Here is a 6,139-nt window from a genome sequence, read left to right on the forward strand (position 1 = left end):
CACACACACACACACACACACACCCCGGGGGACAGCCGCTGGCTCACTGGGGACAGCCGCGGACACACTGGACTCTGCCGCAGACATCTTGAACTCAGCCGCGGGCTCGCTGGGTTCTGCCGAGGGCTCACTGGGTTTTGCCGAGGGCTCACTGGGTTTTGCCGCGGGCTTACTGGGTTCTACCACGGGCTCACTGGGTTGTGCCACGGACATCTCAGATTCAGCCGTGGGCTCACTGGGTTCTGCCGCGGACATCTCAGATTCAGCCGCAGGCACTTCGGACTCAGCCCACCCGGAGGGCGGCAATGAAAGGAACGGGGCCCAGCGCCGGGAACGCAACCGGTGAATGTCCCACCGGGCCTCGCACAGAAGCTCCGCCATTCCGCGAAGTTCCTCCAACCTCGGATGACGGAGTGCCATGTCCAAAAGGGCGTGAGCGGCCCAGAAACGCTCATTTTCCTCTTTGGGGCTGAGCAAAAAACCCTTTGCGCTGCCTTCCTCGGGGGCAGCTCGCATTCCGCAGTAACGGTTGACACGTACGTGGAGCCGGCAGCGGGCCTCCCAAGAGAGGCCAGCGAGAGCAGAAAAAACTGCTGCCAGGTCCATTGTGGTTGGGTCCTACTGTCACGGTTGCAGGAAATGATGAAAGGACCTGAGTGCAGCAGTTGTAGCAAAAAACTTCTTTATTTAAAAATAACAAGATCTTAGACATGGCCTTAAAGTGCTTCCAGCAGAATTTCCTCCAAAAACTCAAGGGCATAGCAGAAACCTGAAACGTATACATGACGAGGACCCAACGACAATAACAGAAACCCAGGCACTTGAATACACACAGACATAATCAGACAACTCAGGACAGGTGCGCTAAACAGACAGGACACGTGAACAGAGAACAATCCAAAACCCGGAAACGGAATCCAAAAAGTGAGATCCTCACAAAGCAGTGGACAAAATGTATTCCTTCACAAATTCTAGGCCTTAATTTAGGAGAATTAAGTTTACAGCTTGGCACAGTATTAATCCCTCAGTTAGGGCCTTCTTGAATGTTGAAAAATAAATTGTAACATTGTATGACATCTTTATCTAGATAAGTTTCACACTTTGTGTCACATTAAAATCCACATACAGGAGCCTCCAAAAATGGCTGTTCAGATTAGACTTTGAATACTGTGTTAAAAGGGCTGTATCACCTCAGGTCTAGTGCTTAAATAACGAATAATTAGATTTAACTGTGCATTTTAAAAACAACCAGATCTCTGAGGTTGTTCAGACTTGGAGTTAAAAACAGTTGTCAGTGATCAGATTGCATGTGGATATCCTTGAACACAGGTCTGAATTGCCTTAATGCACATTGAAAACATTTTTATACAGACCACTTTTGGCGGTAGTTTGGACCCTTTTTATCCACATATGTTCGATAGTCTGAAGACAGCCCATCCTGAGCCAAGCTGTAGGACCACTTACTGGATGGACGTAACACCACACAAGCAGCAGAGTGGAAATTAAAAGGTTAAAAAAGGTCTGTTTAGTTGCAAGCTAAATAAAGAGAATTAAAACAGCCATCCTTTGGAATATTGTCAAAATTGCAACTTTTTTTGTTTGTTTAGAATTGTATGTTTTTTTATCTAAGTTTTATTAAACTGTTTATTAGAATCCTTAACAATATAAATGCCTGTTTTGTTGGGATTTTTTACACAACATGTATGGGTGAGTTTATCCTTGCTTTAATGTTTGCTCTGATTGCTTTTGGACCTGCTTTGGTTACTGTATGCTATTATTTGCTGTGTCAATCAAAGGACAACAGTCTGAGCAGTGTTACGTCACATTATATTTACCTAATAAACACAGCATTGCTGTTAAAGTCACAGTGATAACAGCTGATAAGCTGTTCAAATAGTCAGTCTTTGCTCTGACACTGTATGGTATATACCTTTATTTCTATTTTATTGTGTCTATTAGGTATTTAGGCTCATCAAGAGAACTATAAAAAGTGACTCAAATGGCTCTGAACTGTGTTAATGTTCACCTAATATTATAGTTCAGATGTCTGAATGTATTGTTATGTTTACAGAAACATCAGCAGACCTGCTGATGTCCTATTTGTTGCTCTCTATGTGATGTGGTTATATGTGTATCTGCATAGAACGCAGGTACCTGACATCTGATCATTAAGTATGAATAGCAGTGTCAGAGCTGACCACTTGTTGTAACAAGCCTGAACAGCCTCTATGTGCCTGTGCTAGCCCATGAAAATTCAAATAAATCGGTTATCTAAAGTAACACAAGTAAGTATAAAGTTCTGGTGGTAAAAAAACTAAATTATCTTATTGCAAAACTGTGCTTCAGAATAAATAATTGAAGGATGCAGAATGACTTTTGTAACTTCAGAGTGTTTTTCCTTGTTCAGTTAAATCCATTGAAGTCAATAAGCTTCAACAAAATCACATTCAAGCTGCTGAAAATTCAAACTGCTCTCAACCTCTGCCAGACTCCATCATTCCCTACATGCTTCCCACATACAACCTCTCCTCTTCGCTTTCTCCTCTTTATCTCCCTCCTACACACTTGTTGTCCCTCTCCCACACACATTTTCCAGGCCTCCTCCTAATCTAAAGTGTGGAGCCATGCTCCAGGCGCCCACGCTCTCTCTCCCTGTCATCAGGCCTTTTTGAGCGTTCCAACAGGCTGCAGTGCTTATCAAACTCTCACCATTCAAACACACACACACTTCTGAAGACACGTAGGCCTGTGCAGCCTCACACTTTGGTGAATGATGTATATGTGAGGTGTGTATGCGCATCACACAGCTACAGATGAAAGCAGAGGATGACAGTGAAAAATTCTCAGATTTCAGCTTTCTAAAATTTACAATGAAACATTAAGCCTGATACCCAGTTATTTTCCCTCTAATTCAAAACTTCATTCATGTGACACAAACATCCAGGCAAAGACCCTAATGACCCCATATCAATTTACTTTGAAATGTATTGAAATTTTTAAACATTTATTAAAGTATCTTTAAGAGGGGCCATGGTAGCTTGGTGGTCAGTGCCGCAATGTTGTAATCCTGAGGCTGCAGGTTTGAGCCCAGTTTGCGTCAGGAAGGGCATCTGATGTAAAATAATTGCCAAATTTATTGAGTCCACTCACACAATAAAAACAAGAACAATTGTTTTTATTGTGCTATAACAACAATAATATTAAAGGTTCTTTCAAAAATGGAAAAAAAAAGTTACATAATTTTATTTAAGGCCTAGCATTCCTTAAAGAAAGACATCACCCCCACCTTTTATGCCAGAGTTTTAGACTATTATCTTTTGTTGAGAAATGTTGTACCTGTTCTGGTCAATCCTTAAAAATGAGTGCTATCTCGTGTGAGATACCACTTGATGTGTTAGTGCTCTGAGCATGTTTTGAATGACTCTTGACCACACCAAATTTGATCTCAATATATGTAAATTTGGCTGAGTTATGACCATTTTTGTGATTCTAAAAGTCAGCTGACTTTGGTGGCCATCTTAAATTGCATTAACTCCAAAAGTTAGTTGTAGATGCACATCATGAAGGTTTCATTGAAATCCATCCAGTGTTTCATTAAATATTTTGGTAACAGACAGAGACAGTTGACTTCAATAGTTGATGGCAAAATTTTAAAGAAAGATTTTGCGTGATCTGTTAGTACTCAGAGTATGTGTTAGGGATGACTCTCAGCTACCACCACATCAAAATTTGGCATAATATCTGTAACAGTGACGGAGTTGTAGGCATCTTGAATTGGGTAGACTCCAAAAGTTAATAAAGCTGTCAGTTGTTGGTGTACATCCAGTGATTACTTTCTGAGAATTTCATTAAAATTTGTTCACTGTCTCATGACATATTTAACTGATATTAGTGTTAAACTGTCATGAAAGGAGGCAGGTGATATATATTCCTTCAAGTAATGCTGGCCTTGTGATTTTCCCTGATTATGGGCTATACAAAGTACAGTACATCAAACACGTAATGTATGACAACGACTTCAGCTCATGATATTGGTGTAGATTCTCAGTTATGCAGGTTGAACCTGGCAAATACTAAAATGGTTTAAAGGCGATGACTAAATATGTAAAACAAGTTTACTGCATTTTTAATCTGAGAGGCGAACCCAGAGCGCAGAATCATCGTTTCCAGTAAAGAAACCAATTTATTTAAAAAAAAGGAAAACAAAACAAAAAGCTGACGTGGCAGCAAAACTAAACATAACAAAATCCAAACACGAGCAACACACAAGGCAAGAAATGAAGCAGCCAAATGAGAGATAGACTGAGGAGAAGTGAATGATGGAAGAGGCACAGAGACAAGACAAAACATAAAGACAACAAAACAAACAAGCCCAATAAAAAGAAAACCCAAATCCTGACAGAATAAGGTTAATATATATTAGAAATGTTTAAAATGCCCTAAATTGCAATGCATTAAGAGGTCAGCATCAGAAACCTGTCTTAGTCTATGGTAAGACCATATTATTGTTGTTCTTTTGGGTGCTCCCTTCTTCAGGGCTCACCACAGTGAGCAAACTTGAGTATAAGATTTGGCAAATGTTCTACACTGGATGCCCTTTCTGCCACGATCTGGGCTCGAACCTGCAACCTCAGCATTACAAGACTGCGGCAATGACCAACAAGCTACCACAGCCCCCAGTAATACCATATTCATGGTATAATTTAATAAAAAATAGGTTAAACCAGATGTTTATGTCCTCTAAATAATAATAATAAACAAACAGAACCATTTTGTCTCACTGTTTGACAATAAATCAGACTAAACTTTTCCTGTTTTAGGTGAGTTTGGATTCTCAAAATTATTTCTATTTGTCAAATGCTTGACCAATGAGAGAAAATTGTTTTTAGAGAATTTCTTATGACTTTCTTCAAAGTGACATGTTTACATACATTTTCTTAGTATTTGGTAACATTGCCTTTAAACTGCATGACCTAGGTGAAAAACTTTGGGAATCCTTCCACAAGCTTCTCACAATAGTTTGCTGTAATTTTGTCCCATTCCTCCTGACAGAACTGGTGTAATTGAGTCAGGTTTGTAGGCCACCTTGCTCTCTCACGCCTTTTCAGCTCTGCTTACAAATCTTTTGTGTGATTGAGACAGAACTTTGTGATAGCCTCTCCAAATCATTGGTGTTCTCAGGCCTGCAACTTTCCCCTTTTACCTTCAAATCTGACAATGGTCATTAAGGTGCAACAGTTCAATTTTAGTTTCATCAGACCAGAAGACATGTCCCTAAAAATGAAGGTCTTTGTCCCTGTGTGCATCTCCAAACTGCAATTTTGTTTTTTTATGTTGCATTCAGAGTAATGGCTTCTTCCTCACTGAGTGGCCTTTCAGCTCATGTTGGTACAGGACTGCTTTCACTGTGAATAATGACTCTTTCTGACCAGCTTCAGCAGCATCTTCACAAGGTCTTTTACTTTTGTTTTGGGGTTGATATGCACATTTCCTATCAAAACACATTCATCTCAGGAACACAAAATCCATCTCCTTCCTGAGTGGTATGCAGAGTTAGAGCACGAGCTGATATGTGACCTTGACGTTTGACCTTGAACTTAGACCAGATCCCCACCAAAATGTAATCACTTGTTCCTTTTAATGACGTTTCCTTAAAAAAACGTCATGAAAATCTGTTTATAACTTTTTAAGTAATCTTGTACACAGACAGACAGACAACAGAGACACTACTGAAAACAGAACCTCCTCAACGGAGGTGATGATGAGCTGACCATTTTGATACCTACATGGCAGAAATAGCTGAAAGTCTGCTGAACTAGTTACATCCTAAAAAATGTCTTGAAGAAAATATAAACAGAAAGACAATAGTGTGAATACAGACTCAGCATTAATACTAGTGCTGGGCGATATGGAAATAATCCTATATCACGATATGGATAATTTTATATCACGATAACGATATATATCACGATATACCCCAATTACGTACGTTGTCAGTTAATCTCTGAAAAATATGAAAAAATAATCTCATTTCTTACCTTTTTCAAGCTTTATTTCTAAGTGACATTTAACTGAACTTTCACAAATGAGATCTGCTGCATTTTAGTGCAGCAATATATATGTACCTGTTAGACGTAAC

The 6,139-nt window shown here is 39.8% G+C and overlaps 1 protein-coding gene across 3 annotated transcripts in view; it reads right to left on the bottom strand.

The window, feature by feature from the left end:
• Positions 1 to 6,139, bottom strand: part of robo3 (roundabout, axon guidance receptor, homolog 3 (Drosophila)) — a 183,023-nt gene that overhangs the window by 89,651 nt on the left and 87,233 nt on the right. The window lies entirely within an intron of this gene.

The sequence above is a fragment of the Kryptolebias marmoratus genome, linkage group LG13 (assembly GCF_001649575.2).
Source record: "Kryptolebias marmoratus isolate JLee-2015 linkage group LG13, ASM164957v2, whole genome shotgun sequence".
Classification (NCBI taxonomy): Eukaryota; Metazoa; Chordata; class Actinopteri; order Cyprinodontiformes; family Rivulidae; genus Kryptolebias; species Kryptolebias marmoratus.